At 38.4% G+C, this 8,537-nt stretch overlaps 1 long non-coding RNA gene across 1 annotated transcript in view; it reads right to left on the minus strand.

The window, feature by feature from the left end:
- LOC140615580 (uncharacterized) overlaps nt 1-7,759 on the minus strand; it is a 106,071-nt gene extending 98,312 nt beyond the window's left edge. Inside the window, exon 1 of the long non-coding RNA XR_012016089.1 lies at nt 7,678-7,759. This is a non-coding gene — a long non-coding RNA (uncharacterized lncRNA). The remainder of the gene's footprint in view (nt 1-7,677) is intronic.
- Between the last annotated feature and the right edge of the window lie 778 nt (nt 7,760-8,537).

Consider the following 8,537-nt stretch of genomic DNA (forward strand, 5'->3'; position numbering starts at 1 on the left):
TCAGAAAGGACAAATACCCACCATTTGCTTCGACGTGGATGGAACTGGAGGGTATTATGCTGAGTGAAGTAAGTCAATTGGAGAAGGACAAACATTATATGGTCTCATTCATTTGGGGAATATAAAAATTAGTGAAAGGGAATAAAGGGGAAAGGAGAAAAAAATGAGTGGGAAATATCAGAAAGGGAGACAGAACATGAGAGACTCCTAACTCTGGGAAATGAACAAAGGGTGGTGGAAAGGGAGGTGGGCGGGGGGGGGGGGGGGGGTGGTCACTTAGTCAGGCACTGAGGGGGGCACTTGATGGGATGAGCACTGGGTGTTATTCTATATGTTGGCAAATTGAACACCAATAAAAAAAAATTACCTTTCAGAGCCGAGTACTTAATCACTGCTAAGTATCATATCCCTTGAGTCCTATTTTTAAAAAATACAACCAAATAAAAACACAATAACAGATGTTTTTGTAGAATTCTACCAATTATTTATTTATTTTTTCTTTTGTTTTGTTTCAAGTTTTTATTTAAATTCTAGCTAGTTAACACATAGTGTAATATTGGTTTCAGAAGTTGGTGATTCACTATTTACTTAAAATACCCAGATAACAGATTTTTAAAAGGCTAAGTAATTTGTTAAAGTTTATAAAATTACAAAGTATGAGCCAAAACCAGATCTTTCTGACAAGGGAACCATGAGATTTCAAAGAGAACAGGCTGATTTGGTGTTTCTGCTTAAATCAATCATATTTATGAAAATGGATATAAAAATTCTAAATAAAACTGTGGCAAATGGAATTCAGAATACATCATAACAAAGTAGAATCTACATCAGGAATGCAAGGATAGTTTTTAAATTTAGACATTTATTAATGTAATTAATTATATTATCTGATTAAGAGATATGCCAATGCAAGGGATGCTAAAGTTTTAATGAAATTTAATAGCATTCACACTAACAACCTAATTGTTCTATGTTAGGGAAGAGGTTAAATTATGCTCCATCCACTCAATAAGTTAGGGAACCATTAATGACATCTTTTTGGAAACTATATAATAACATAGGAAATTTTGCATTGGACAAACTAGTGAATGAAATTGTACATAAGATTACAATTATATAAGAAAACAAGCATATAAGAAAAGATTGAAAACACACAAACCAAAATTCTAAATGTGATATAATGTGCAAGCATTATGGGTGTTTTTTCTTCTTTTTAAGATTTTAGTTCTAATATTTTAAAATGAAAAATATAACCTAATATAAATAAGAGTCTTCTCATTATAACTATTAAAAATGTGTTGAAAACACTTTCATCTTTATTCTGACTACCTGTATTCATTTTCTTCCTCGTTTTCAGGGCAATTTGGTATATCAAGGATCCATGTTTTCTAAGAACTATTTCATTCTACAATGCCTGTTTTATATCTCATCAGGGGGCTGCATGAGATGCAGGCACTGTTTATGCATACTGGCTTTGAATAGTGATCACATGGAGAAAAGCATTTTGTCTGCTGTCATACTTAATACATTCTGGAAATAAAATTACATTCTGAAAGTAAGATTTGCCAACTTTCCTTTGAATGAGACAAGCTTTTTTGTTAGAAGAGGCTAAATTGGTTTCCTTTCCTCATTCCAAAGCTCAAAACTCTCATGGCCTCATGATCTGTAAGAATACAAGTCGATGTATTAAATGTTTCCCATGTACCACTCGGCCTGTCCTTTCTCTTGCAGAAGCCAAAGGCAAGATTTTAAGTTTTATGAGTCTATTTTAAACCTGAAACAAAGGATCATACTTTCATGGCATCATCCTTAAGAATCCCATTGACATATTTGTTCCGGCTAAAGGGGAATTCAAAGGCTACCTACAGCCAACATTTTCTCAACTGCTTCAAGCTAGCCTTCTCCTGTCTAGCCCCATTTAATCCCTCCCCTCTCTCCCAAATTTTTATCCATAGTTCTGGTAGACCCCAGGAGGCAATCCTAAGAGTAGTACCACATGGTAATACTATAAGCTTGGAAACTGTGGGGTATTGTCTAATTAAAGAGGAAGAGGTTGGGCTTAGTTGTGTGACCTCGGCAAGCTTTGTCACCTCTCACAATATCACCAAGGGTAACAATGTCTGCTCATAAAATCACTATAAAAATTACAGAAGATTGTCTCTGACCTGCTGGCACATAGCGGTGACTTAAATTGTATATACTGAATAGTAAAGTATGACTTAAATAACTGCCCATCAGAAGGAGAACTAAGGTGAAAGAAATAATCAAGTAGAAGGGTGTGAAGGAAAAATTATTTGCTCATTTATCTAGATTTGGGTTCTAAACCTTTTTCTGACACTAACTAGCTGTGTGACTTTGGGACAAAACCTTTTCCTCTATGGGCACCAGTTTCTTTGTCTGTAAAGTGTGTAATCAGATTGCACGATCTTAGACTCCTTTCTGCCTTAATGTGCTCTATTCTTTTGGTTTCTTTCTTTTTTTAATCATACCAAGCACACTGCTTTCAAACCCTGCTCACTTCCTTGAGAGAAATCCTCCGCTCTTTCCCCTGATATTTCTCAGGCAGCTGTCACTTCCTACACAGAGCTACAGAAAGGGCTTGTCATAGCCCCAAGCAAGCATGGGTGTTTGGCAGCCAAGGTGCAGAGCTGAGTGAACAGGGCAAATTGTCTAACCTTCCTGCCTTGAACAGGGTGGCAACGCACACTCTTTGATCAGACAAAGCTTTTTCCAGCCCTTCCGCCTGGAATTCCCTCTGTGTTCAACCAGTCACTCACATTCTCGTTACAATTTCCCCATGAGCCAGAAGCAAATTGGAGCCAAAGGGTCTGAGTGCTTTGTGCACGTGGGAGCCTTCACTGCCTGGCAATCCCCAGCTGGCCTGCCACAGTTCATCTACAGCAATAAATGTGCCTGGTCAATGCTCACTTGCAAAGCTGCAGCAGGCACTTAATCTGGAAATGAGGGAAGGGAGATCCCTGCTCACTGAAGCAAAGGCTATTTCCACAAATGGCTCAAAAAGGGCCTTCCTCAAGGGACCTGCAGAGAGAGCCCAGAGGCACAAGCCCAGGGGCAGGACAAAGGCAGGTGGTGGAACTATGTAACAAACAAGAAAAAATGGATCCTGGAATTTTAAAGTAAAGAAATTCAGCTACACAGAGAGCTGGACACCAGCACCAGTTTGAACTGATCAGTCTGGGCTACCCTAATATATCAATCATAAAATGAAAAGTTACCCTCACAACTTGCTACTTGCAGAAATTCTCACAATGTGCTTAGAAATAACTGTTACCATTTACTGAATAACTACTATGATTCAATAACCTATGTGTGGTAGATATTACCATATTCCTTTTCCAGATGAAGAAAATAAGGTTCCTTTAATAAGTTACTTTGCCCAAGGTTAGAAATTACTAAATTATCCTAGATGAATTTCTCTCATCTTGAGATGAACATTATGTGCAAGTAATTTATGAAGGAGGAGCTCCCAAGAGAAACCAGTAGCTGAGTGGGAGAAACAGGAGAGGAAAAAGGAAGGAGACAAGCAAGGATAGGATTTTAAGACCAAGTCCTGATCCAAGACGGGAGTACTACAGGGTTGATTTTTGTCTCAGAGTCACACCAACCAGAGCAAGGGAGCTGGGCTGACATACCAGTCATTGATTAAGGGCCTCCGAAGGTTAGTTAAGGACATTACCAGCACTTAGTAAAGTGGCAACCCACTACAGGCCATTAGCAGCAGAAGCCGACCAAAGCAAGGAAAGAGCATGGAAATGACAGAAAGAATCCATTCAAAGAGGGCCTGGACAGGGCCCTAACAGGACACCTCATAAATGGATAATGGAGAGCTCAACTCAGGTCTGTCTTCATTTGTTCTTGACAGCCACTTTCAGGAAAAGGATAGCATTTACTACTGTCATTATTTAACAAGAAAAATGACTCTCAGATTAAGTAGCCACCCAAGGTCATACAGCTGATAGGTGGCTGACTCCACATTGCCTTCTCTTTTCTCCACATTGGGCTGTTTTCTGGAGCAAAACAGAGGAATGGCATCACATAGGGGTACTTGAAGGCATCCTTGCCACCAAATATTTCCTCCTTTAAATGTTTATAAATCCACAATTAGGAGTACATTCTTTTGGGTAAGTACTGCTTCTCCACAGGTCCTGTATTGAAATGCTGTGTCCGCACCACAGACATTTCCTGAATACACACTTTGTGCCAAGGAAGGTTAAAGCAGGAATTAGACATACCCTAGCAGGACTCAAGCCCCTCAGAGGACATTGTACATATGCAAAGCTCTTGGGGGTTCCCTGAGATCTTCACAGAAGCCACAGTAGTAGTTGAGTGAAGAACTTTTTCCTCATTTTACAATTGAGAAAACCAAGTCTGAAAAAGGATAACTTCTCAAAGTTACACAGTAAAGACTAGAAGAGCTAGGAGGGGAAGCCCTGCATTGTCTTACCCTTCTTGAAGATTGTCTTACCTATGAAATCCCGGAGTACAGGGTGATCAACATCTCTTTTCCTATCTTTATCTCCTACTTCTTAATCTAATTTCTCTTTGAGGAACAACACTCTCCAGCCATGGTGAGACCACACCATACCACCACAACATTGGGCTCCTGATCCCAGTTGCCAAATTGGGGTACTTTATCCAAACCAGGTTTTCTCACATAAGGGCACGACCCTTATGTGACCCAAGAAAGATCAATCAATGTTTTGGAAAATATTGACATAGATGCTAAAAGAAAGGGTTTCCTTATTGCCAAGATCATAAACACTAAAAGCTACCTAAATTTCTAGCTTCCAAAATTACCTTTCCAAGCAGAGAAAGAGAGACTTTGCCTGGAAAGAAGCCAACACAAAAGAAAACAGAGATCAAGGAGTGAGAGATAGAAGGAGGGAGGGATGAAAGGATGGCAGAAGACAGGAGAAGAGAGAGGGTGCAGGAGGTAGAATTATTGCAATAGCCTGGATCTAGCCACTGCTGAAGGGAGCACTGGCCACCTCAGACTACCTAGTTATGTGAAGCAACACATTCTCTTCCTGTCACTTCTAACCAAAAGACTTTTTTGCAAATGCTATACTATATAACTTTCAGATGTGTCTATATATTTATCTATGGATATAATATCAATATAACAATAGATTCCAGTAAGTATAAAGAAATGTTTTAAAAGAATCATTTCTTTGAGCTACATGGTAAATAACATACTGAGAAATTATACTGACACAGCACAATAGTAAGTGGCCTCCAAAGATGGGATTCCAACTGCAGCTCCATAACAGAAAACTTGATGCAAAAGCCAACTCAATCACTTACCAGCTCAGCCACAATGACCAAATCTTTCAACATCTCAGAGGGCCCATCTCCTCATCTGCAAAATAGAACATGTGCCTGCCTCTCTCACACACTAGTTGTGAAAATTATTAGGGAAAAGATGTGAAGGTGCTACATAAACTAAAAAATACTGTTTAGAAGCAAAGGATTCATTACTGCAGCTATAGACCCTGATGGACTACTCACCCTTTGCTAAAGTGTAGATGTGTGTCTACACAGATGACAGTTGTATGGGTGTAAATACAGAATGAAGTAGCATTTCAATGATTACGCCCTCTTGTCACTCTAGCTTTGATGGAGTAAGTACTTTGAGGTGTTTGTTGGTTTGCAGTGATGATTCCTGGGTGATTTCCCCACCAAGCATCATAGCAGAAAAACAATAATGGACTATGACAGACTTAGAGTTAAAGCTGTCTGGACTGTTCAATACAAAACACAATTCTACATATACTATTTCATCCTCGAATGCAAATGCTCCTGACAGCATGTCTAGTGGCTTTTTAGGGTACTGCAAAATTCATGAGTTCTGTTAGACTCTGCTTCTTTGAAATCCCAGGTTACTGAGATCTGTAACCTGGGTATCATTGTCTTTCCCTCAACCCCTTATCTCATCAAACTGTCAGCCTTGCCAATTCCACCTCATCCGTCCTATCCCATTAGCACTGCCAATACCTGAATTCAGTCCTTCATCACCTCACAGCCCCAACACAAGATGATTTGTTTCTAAAAAAGTATCTGACCATGATATTCCCCAGCTAAAAACTCTTGAATAACTCCCTACTCTTTATAAAATCAAGGATTAATCTTTTAGTATATTAACAAGACTCTTCCTGAGTTTGCACTCACCTTTATCTCTCCACCTTTTTCTTTTTTCTACCCCACATGCACCTTATGGTCTAGCCATGTCAAAATATTACTTCAAACTTCCCAAACTTTGCTCTTTCATATCTCTATGCCCTTGCACTTGATGCTTCCTTCTTTCTTCTAATTTTTATTTAAATTCTAGTTAGTTAACATATAGTGTAATATTGGTTTCAGGAGTAGAATTTAGGGATTCCACCACTTGCATATAACACCCACTGCTCATCACAATAAGTGCCGTCCTTAATACCCATCACCCATTTAGCCCATCCTCCCATCTACCTCCCCTCTATCAATTCTGTTTGTTCACTATAGTTAAGAATCTCTTTTAGTTTTCCTCGCTCTCTTTTTCCCCCTCTTCCCCTATGTTCATCTGTTTTGTTTCTTAAATTCCACATATGAGTGAAATCATATGGTATTTGTTTTTCTTTGACTGACTTATTTTATATAGCATAATACACTCTAGCTCCATCCACATTGTTGAAAATGGCAAGATTTCATTCTTTTGATGGCTGAGTAATATTCCATTGTATGTATATACTACTGCTTCTTTAGCCATTCATCAGTTGATGGATATTTGGGCTCTTTCCATAATTGGTTATTATTGATAATGCTTCTGTAAACATCAGGGTGCATGTGCCTCTTTGAATGAGTATTTTTGTTTGCTTTGGGTAAATACCTAGTAGTGTAATTGCTGAGTCATAGGGTAGTTCTATTTTTAACTTTTTGAGGAAACTCCATACTGTTTTCCAGAGTAGCTGCTCCAGTTTATTCCTGCCAACATACTTGATGTTTTTTGTGCGTGGAACTCCTCATACCCTTCTCAACCATACCTCCTTTATCTGGAAATTTTCAGACTATTCAGAGAATGAAGTGAAGGCAGCATCCTCCCTATGAAGCTTTTCCTGGAAACATCATTTCTCCTCTCTAGCCTTTTGGAGTTCAACTTTCCACTTATATAATCACCATAGCTAACATATATAGAATGCTTACAGTGCTCTGGCCAGAACACCAAATGCCTTACATAGGCTAATCTCATTTTATCTTCTCTAACACTATAAAGCATATATCATTTTTATTTCTCTTCTACAAATGGAGAAAATAAAATTTAGTAATATTATTTAACTTCTTGAAATCATAGAGGTAATTAGTAGTAAAAGTAAAATTGGAATCCTGGACAATCAGACTCCAGAACTCATGTGCTTAATACCCAATATACCACAGTGCACTACTAGTACATTTCTTTTTTTTTCAATTTTTTTTATTTATGATAGTCACACAGAGAGAGAGAGAGAGGCAGAGACATAGGCAGAGGGAGAAGCAGGCTCCATGCACCGGGAGCCCGACGTGGGATTCGATCCCGGGTCTCCAGGATTGAGCCCTGGGCCAAAGGCAGGCGCTAAACTACTAGTACATTTCTATTATATCATTTATCACATTGCACTAAATTAATTATTAGTATGTCATACTTACAAAGAGCCTTGAACTGACTGAATCCTTAAGGTCAAGATGTATCTTCATTTAGCCAACTGCTCAATTGGTGAGGGAAAAACCTGAAAGTGACAAATACAATGCCATTTGGTAAGCATGGTGTGATTTGAAGGCAAGAAAAGGATGCTGTGAGGATACCAAGAAGCAGGGTCTGAAAAGAGAGGGGAGGCATTTCAACTAAGTGAAATAAGTCAGTCAGAGAAAGATAAATAGTGTATGGTTTTACTCATGTGGAATTTAGAAACAAAATAAATGAAGAAAGAAAAAAAGAAACAATAGAGAACAATCAGATGGTTACCAGAATGGAGGTAAGTGAGGGGATAGATGAAATAGATGATAGGGATTAAGACTATACTTATTATAGTCAGAGCTGAGTAATGTATAGAATTTTGAATCACTGTTATATACCTGAAACTAATATAATATGGTATGTTAATTATACTAGAATTATAATTTTTTAAAAAATAAAACATAAGAAAAAACCTAATGGGAAGACAAGGATTTAACAAACATTTAACATTAAAATGTGTGATGTGTTTTCATTGGGAATTTATAGGGTATCTTGAACTATTCACAGGTAGACCTGACCTCTTTCAGGGAATCAGATAAGGTCTCCTTGATTAAGCAGAAGTGGTCTTCCCCTCTTTCCCTATGTTTAAGCTGAAACCTGATGCATGAGTGAAATCAACCAAGAGGGGAATGGAAGGAGAATTGGAGTGCATGGAATAGCATGTAAAAACCTGAGTCAAGAGATGAGTAGCATAGTACAGACATCTCAGGAAATGAAAAACAGTCCAATATGGCTGGAGCATAAAGTATATGAGGCTGAAAAGGGTGACAGG

This window comes from Canis lupus, chromosome 23 (genome assembly GCF_048164855.1).
Source record: "Canis lupus baileyi chromosome 23, mCanLup2.hap1, whole genome shotgun sequence".
In the NCBI taxonomy this organism is placed as follows: domain Eukaryota; kingdom Metazoa; phylum Chordata; class Mammalia; order Carnivora; family Canidae; genus Canis; species Canis lupus.